The 7,041-nt window shown below is 45.9% G+C and overlaps 1 non-coding gene across 1 annotated transcript; it reads right to left on the reverse strand.

Moving 5' to 3' along the window:
- Nucleotides 1–5,487: 5,487 nt before the first annotated feature.
- LOC123453841 lies at nucleotides 5,488–5,594 on the reverse strand. Its single transcript, XR_006633019.1, has one exon. It is a non-coding gene; the product is annotated as a U6 spliceosomal RNA (small nuclear RNA).
- Between the last annotated feature and the right edge of the window lie 1,447 nt (nucleotides 5,595–7,041).

Consider the following 7,041-nt stretch of genomic DNA (forward strand, 5'->3'; position numbering starts at 1 on the left):
ACTTTAATCCTAGCATTTGGGAGGCAGAGGTAGGAGGATTGCCATGAGTTCAAGGCCATCCTGAGACTACATAGTGAATTCCAGGTCAGCCTGGGCTAGAGTAAGACCCTACCTCAAAAAAACCAAACACACACACACACAGAGCCCTCTTGGGCAAAGTGACTCATGTTTATAATCTCAGCACTTGGGAAGCTGAGATAGGACTGCTATGAGTTCAAAGCCACCCTAGAGCCAGGCATGGTGGCATATGCCTTTAGTTTCAGCACTTGAGAGGAAGTTAAAGTAGAGATCAAGGCCAGCCTGGGCTACAGCAAGACTGTATTAGTCAGGGTTCTCTAGAGGAACAGAATTACTAGAATGAATTATTTTATAAAGGGAATTTATTGGATTATTTTACAGTAGTCCAATAGCAGTTGCAGGCCTGAGAATCACCGAACCTGGTAGCTGCTCAGTCCACGTGGCCAGATGCCTCAGCAGTCCCGACCCGGCACTGCAGATGGTGCCGGAAAGCCTGGAGGCTCCTGAGGAGCCGCTGGGTTTTGATCCACGTGGGTCTTCAGTTGATGTTGGTCTTTAGTCCGTACTGGTTTTCAATCCATGCTGGAAGGTAGGGAGCAGCTCTGGCAGCCAAGTGGAAGGAAGGAAGGAAAAGAGGGAACTCTTCTACCCAGAGCTTCCTTATATCAAGTCCCTCTCTGAGTGGGGCTGCCCACTCTGGGGGAAGGGCTCACCCTGGGAGAAAGACCTTCTCCTTTAGTTGATCCTTCCTAGAAGCAGCCTGTGGATTACTAAACAGATCAAGTTGACAACACCTTAACTATCACAAAGACCTGAGAAAAAAAATCACGCAGTGATAAAATGCAGACAACTGAGGAATGAATCTGGGCAAATGTTATACTTGTTATTTATGTCAAGCTTTCAACTTCTCTAAGTTTGAAACTATTTTCAAAGAAAGGAATAGGACTGAAGAGATGGCTTAGCGATTAAAGTGCTTGCCTGTGAAGACTGAGGACCCATGTTTGACTCTCCAGATCCCACATTATCCAGACACACAAGGTTGCACATGTGCACAAGATGGTGCATGTACCTGGAGTTCAATTGCAGTGGCCAGAGGCCCTACCATGCCAATTCTCTCATAAAAAACTACAGAAAAAGAATCTCAAAGAAAGGTATATAAACTAGCATTATCCCACTGTATTCTATTAATACATGCAATTATGTGTCAAATTAATTTTTTTCAAGGTAGGGTCTCACTCTAGACCAGGCTGATCCAGAACTCACTCTGTAGCTCAGGCTGGCCTTGAACTCATGGTGACCTCTTACATTAGCCACCTGAGTGCTATGATTAAAGATGTTATGGCAAGACACCTGTTCAAATTAAAAGGTCTCAGCTGGGCATGATGGCACAAACCTTTAATCCCAGCACTAAGGAGGTAGAGGTAGGAGGATTGCTGTGAGTTCAAGGCCACCCTGAGACTATGTAGTGAATTTCAGGTCAGCCTGGGCTAGAATGAGACCCAACTTCAAAAAACCAAAAATTAATTTGAGACAGACACAGAGAATGAGCACGCCAGGGCCTCTAGTCACTGCAAATGAACTCCAGATGCATGCACCACCATATATATCTCGTTTTGTGGGTGCTGGGGAATCAGACCTGGGTCCTTAGATTTTGCAGGTAAGTGCTTTTAACCACTCAGCCATCTCTCCAACTCAAACTCACGGCGATCCTCCTACCTCTGCCTCCCAAATGCTGGGATTAAAGGCATGTGCAACCATGCCTGGCCTGGTTTTTTTTTTTTTTCTTTTTTTAATTTTTATTTATTTGACAGAGGGAAAGAGGGGGAGGGGGAGAGAGAGAGAGGGAGAATGTGTAGGCCAGGACTCTGGCCACTGCAAACCAACTCCAGATGCATGTGCCCCTTGTGCATCTGGCCTATGTGGGTCCTGGCGAATCCAACCTGGGTCCTTAGCTTAACTACTAAGCCATCACTCCAGCCCCCGTGTTTGTATTTTGAAATAGGGTCTCACTGTAGCCCAGACTGGTCTGGAACTTACAGCAATTCTTCCACCTCAATCCCCGCCCTCCACGGGCGTGGGAATGAGGAATTCCGTTAAACTCCACATACTGTCACATAGATATTACCTCAGCCATCCTTTACACATACACAAAGCCACACCGCAGTACAGCACAACACAGAAACACCTTTAATTCTTTTTTTCGAGGTAGGGTTTCACTCTAACCCAGGCTGACCTGGAATTCACTATGTGATCTCAGGGTGGCCTCAAACTCTTGGTGACCCTCCTGCCTCAACCTCCCAAGTGTTGAGATTAAAGGCATGTGTTTTGTTCTTTTGAGACGTCACCATGTTGCCCAGGCTGGCCTTGATCGTAATCCTCTGGTTTTGAGGGCCTACTTCTCGGTTTCAGTTGATTGTAAGTCATGCACCATTGCACCTGACCAAATATGGACTGTAAGGCTGGAATTTTCCAACTTGGGGAAAATAAACATTTTGTGTGGCCAATTACATATGTAAGCCACCATCTTAAGTACCTTTGGAGTTGAATGAACCCACTGACTGCTGCTGACTCCCAGAAAGAACATGACCCTCCAATCAAGGTCCTTCCAGTGTGGCTTTTACTAAGATCCTTGGACTGCTCAGTCTTTGCCACCCAAACTAGTTCCAGCCTTCACTGTAAGGAGGCAGGGGTGCCCTAGTCCTACCCTTGTGACCATTTTGGTGAATAAGCTCCCTTCCTGAGCACCTTCTCCATCCCCATTCCAAAGAAGGTTGTGGCCCAGGTCCAAGGTTTCTATACTTACACCCCTCTGGGGCTGAGTGAGGGAAGGAGAGGTGATGCTTCCTTCTCCCTTCCTATATTCAGTTCGGAGTGTGTATGTGCATGCCATTGAGCACATGTGGAGCTCAGATACCTGTGCTCTTCTACCTCCTATGCTGCTGCGAAGGAACATCAGACTAGCTGGTCTGAAAGCTTCTGATTCTCCTGGCTCCATCTCCCATTGTCAAAGGTTCATATGCCACTTTGTGTCCAACTTTAACATGGATGCTGGGAGCAAACTTGAGTCGGCAGACTTTGTAAGCAAGTGCCTTTAACCACTGAGCAATGTCCTCAGCTCTATTTTTTAAAAATTTATTTATTGGTTTTCCAAGGTAGGGTCTCACTCTAGCTCAGGCTGACCTAGAATTCATCATGTAGTCTTAGGATGGCCTTGAACTCATGGCAATCCTACCTCTGCCTCCTGAGCGCTGCAATTAAAGGTGTGCACCACCATGCCCAGCTATTTTTGTTCTTTAAACAATATTTTAGGGGTCTGGAGAGATGGCTTAACACTTAAGACACTTGCAAAGCTTAAGGACTCATGTTTGATTCCCCAGTACTCATGTAAGCTAGATGCACAAGGTGGCACATGTGTCTGGAGGCCCTGGCGCACCCATTCTTTCAGATAAATATTGCAGAGAATGGTAAGCCAGTGTCTCTTGCCACTGCAAATGAACTTACATATGTATGGTTTTTATGTGGATACTGGGAAATCAAACCTGAGTTGGCAGCAACCACCTCTGCAGCCCTATTTATTATTTTTATTTGGTTTTCCCAGGCAGGATCTTGCTCTAGCCCAGGCTGGCCTCTTAACTCATGGCAATCCTCCTACATCTGCCTTCCAAGTGCTGGGATTAAAGGTGTGAGCCACTACACCCAGCCTGTAATTTTTTCCCATTGTGATCTGACAGATTATAAGGAATTGTTGCAATTTTTTGCATTGATTTGCTTTGTGTGATGGTTTGATTCAGGTGTCCCCCACAAACTTAGGTATTCTGAATGCTAGGTTCCCAGCTGATGGAGATTTGGGAATTAAAGCCTCCAGGAATGTATTGTTGGGGGTGGGCTTATGGATGTTATAGCCAGTTTCCCCATGCCAGTGTTTGGCACACTCTCCTGTTGCTATGGTCCACCTTATGTTGGCTAGGGGGTGATGTCTATCCTCTGCTCATGCCATTGTGGAGCTTCCCTTCAAGCCTGTAAGCCAAAATAAATCTCTTTTTCTCAGAAGCTGCTCTTGGTTGGGTGATTTCTACCAGCAATGCGAACCGGACTGCAACACTTTGTGTCTAATTTGTGATGTATTTTAGAGAAAGTCCCAATGGGCTGCTGAGAACATCAAACTAACACATTAAGCTTTGGATTCTCCTGGTTCTGCTTCCTATTGTTAAGTGCACTGGGATCACAGACACATGTGTCATTTTGCATCTGGCTTTCAAGTGGGTGTTGGAGACTTGAACTTGGGCCAGAAGGCTTTGCAAACAAGCACTTTTGACTGCTTAGTCATCCATCTCCCTAGCCCCTGGCTGACTTCCATAATTCTGGAAGGCACTATGTAGCTGCTGTTACAGAATTGTTACCCGGTCTTACTTTGTATTCTGTGTGCTGCAATATCAACATCAGGAAAGAGATGTCTGCTGGTACAATAGTGGTGCAGCTGTTTATGGGTGCTACCAACTGTTTTCCCAATGGACTTAAGGCCCACTCCACAGGGGGTCACTCACATCTGGTACTGTAAAGCAAGGTAAAAGCCCTTGGCTGGGAGATAATAGGGCACACTGGGAAAGCCAGTGTTTTGTTGAATTGCCTATCAAACTGCTTTCACCCATAGTTACTGCCGTGGTCAGCCTCAGGTGGTCATGGAGGAAAGCTGCTTTCCCCACCACGACCTGCAGTGAAGAGCAGTTACTGCAGACTCATAACCAGTTAAACTCCTGAAAATAAGAGATCCTTGTTATGGCAGTGGGAATACCCCCCCCCCCCAAGGCTCATGGGACACCAGGGAAGAGAGGGAGGAAAGAATGAAGAGCTGGAAGAAGCTTTACCCCAAACTCAATCTGGAAGCTTAGGAAGTAGCGAGGCCCTCAAGACCCCTTCCCAAGTTCATAAAAATAGTAAATTGCTGCTGGGGAGAGGAAGCTACAGCCAGTCAGTTCCCTGCAGTTGTGCAGGAGCTCCTGGCATCGGCTCTCCATGCCGAGGTGCTGCGGTGGCAGTTGTCCGTGTCCCTGTAAGTAACCCTTCACCCATGCAGTTCCAAATCAATTCATGAGTACACCAACTTAGACTTGTGGAGAAATCATTCTTTCTTTTTTGGGGTGTGTGTGTGAAGAGATGTTTCATGTCTCCCCAGTAAAAGTCACACATGAATCCATGCATAGACTCCCACATGTGAGGCAGGCAGGCACTTTAACCACTGAACAATACCCCCATTCCTGGAGTGTCTTTTTAAAAAAAATAGTGTTTATTTATCTGAAGGAGAAAGAGGCAGAGAATGGGCACACCAGGGCTTCCAGGCACTGCAAACGAACTTCAGATGCATGTGTCACCTTGTATGTGGGTCCTAGGGAATCAACCTGGGTCCTCAGGCTCCACAAGCAAGCACCTTAACTGCTAAGCCATCTCTCCTGAAGTGTTTTTTGTTTTTTTTAAAATATGGAATGCTTCGCACATTTGCATGTCATCCTTGCGTAGGGGCCACGCTAATCTACTCTGTATCATTCCAATTTTAGTATATGTGCTGCTGAAGCGAGCACCTGAAGTGTGTCTTAATGCAAACACAACTGGCGTTTCTGGAGTTTTTTGAGGTAGGGTCTTGCCCTAGCCCAGGCTGACCTGAAATTCACTATGTAGTCTCAAGTCTGGTCTTGAATGCACAGGGATCCTATCTCTACCTCCCAAGTGCTAGGATTAAAGGCATGCACAATCCCACATGGCCTGATGTTTCTATTCTAAAATATTTTATTTTTAATTTTTATTTGCTTATTTGAGAGAGATAAAGAGGGAGGCAGAGAGAATGAGCATGCAAACGAACTCCAGAAGTATGCACTGCCTTGTGCATCTGGCTTACATGGATCCTGGGGAACTGAACCTAGGTCCTTTGGCTTTGTAGGCAAGCACTTTAACCACTAAGCCCATCCTTCCAGCCTGATGTTTCTATTTTAAACTCTACCTTGCAACTTTATTGAATTCATTATCTGTAACTTTTTTTTTTTTTTTTTTTCGAGGTAGGGTCTCACTCTGGCTCAGGCTGACCTGGAATTCACTATGTAGTCTCAGAGTGGCCTCGAACTCATGGCGATCCTCCTACCTCTGCCTCCCGAGTGCTGGGATTAAAGGAGTGTACCACCATGCCCAGCTTTTTTTGGATTTTTGTTTTGAAGTAGGGCCTCACTCTAGCTCAGGCTGACCTGGAATTCACTATATAGTCTCAGGGTGGCTTCAAACTCACAGTGATCCTCCTACCTCTGCTGTGCCACCACACTTAGCATTTTTAAAAATAATTTTTCTGTTTATCTTTATTTATGAGAGTGACAGAGAGAGAGGGGGGGAGTGAGGGGGAGGGAGGGAGGGGAGAGGGAGGGAGGGAGAGAACGGACATGCCAGGGCCTCCAGCTGCTGCAAACGAACTCCAGATGCATGCGCCCCCTTGTGCATCTGGCTAATGTGGGTCCTAGGGAATGGAGCCTCGAACTGGGGTCCTTAGGCTTCACAGGCAAGCGCTTAACAGCTAAGCCATCTCTCCAGCCCATTTTTGTGTATTTTTTAAAAAAGATATTCTAGCCAGGCATGATGGCACACACGTTTAATCCCAGAACTCGGGAGGCAGAGGTAGGAGTATCACTGTGAGTTTGAGGCCACCTGAGACTACATAGTGAATTCCAGGACAGCCTGAGCTAAAGTGAGTCCCTATCTTGGAAAACAAAACAAAATAATAATAATAAAGATATTCCATATAAAAGATCACATTACCTGGAAATTATTTTATTTCCTTTTGAATTTGGATTACTTTTAAAATAAAAAAAAAATACTTTAGAGACAGAGAATGGGTGTGCCAGGACCCCCTAGCCATTGCAAACAAATTTCAGATGCATGCACTGCCTTGTACATCTGACTTAATGTGTACACTATGGAACGGAACCTGGGTCCTTTGGCTTTGCTAGCAAGTGCTTTAACTGTTGAGCCAGATCTCCAGCCCTGAAC

Source organism: Jaculus jaculus, chromosome 12 (genome assembly GCF_020740685.1).
Source record: "Jaculus jaculus isolate mJacJac1 chromosome 12, mJacJac1.mat.Y.cur, whole genome shotgun sequence".
NCBI lineage: Eukaryota > Metazoa > Chordata > Mammalia > Rodentia > Dipodidae > Jaculus > Jaculus jaculus.